Below are 626 nucleotides of genomic sequence, written 5' to 3'. Positions count from 1 at the left end.
GCGCCGCGGGGCAGTGACGGGGCACGGCAACGGCGGTAGGGAGCAGTGGCAGGGGGAGGCCACGGCGGAGTGAGCTCCGGCGCGGTGGGGGGGCGTCCTACGGCATGGAACAGAAGGGGGAGAGGAGAGGGGCGGAGGCGAGCACGGCGGCGGGGCTCACATCAGGCGTAGGGACGGGGCAGCGGGGCTCGTGGGGGTTGACGGGGACGCCGACGAAGAGGAAGAAGGCCGGCGGGGATGAGGCGCCGGCGAGGTAGCGACGGTGGGGCGGCGAGCGGCGGCCTCCGGGGTCGGGGAGGCGACGAGGCGGGGAGGTCCGGTGAGGAGGAGGCCGTGGAGGTGGTCCGGCGAGGAAGGCCGCGGCAGTGGCGTTCCGTGCGGCGGCGGCGGTTCGATCCCCCCCGATCCAATCGGGGGCGCGGAGGAGGGGAAAGGGGGAGGCTTGCGGAGGGAGGCGAGGCGACGGCAGCAGGGCGGCGCCGGCGACGGGCGCCGTCGTCGAGGTCGCGAGCGGGGCGGGATCGGGGCGATCCCGATTCAGATCAAGGAGGAGGGGTTCGGGCGTCGGAGGGTGGGGGTTCGTCCCGATCCCGATCTGGATCGGGGAAGGGATGAGGGGTCGTGGG

This window comes from Triticum dicoccoides, chromosome 6B (genome assembly GCF_002162155.2).
Source record: "Triticum dicoccoides isolate Atlit2015 ecotype Zavitan chromosome 6B, WEW_v2.0, whole genome shotgun sequence".
Lineage (NCBI taxonomy): Eukaryota > Viridiplantae > Streptophyta > Magnoliopsida > Poales > Poaceae > Triticum > Triticum dicoccoides.
This window is presented reverse-complemented; position numbering follows the sequence as displayed.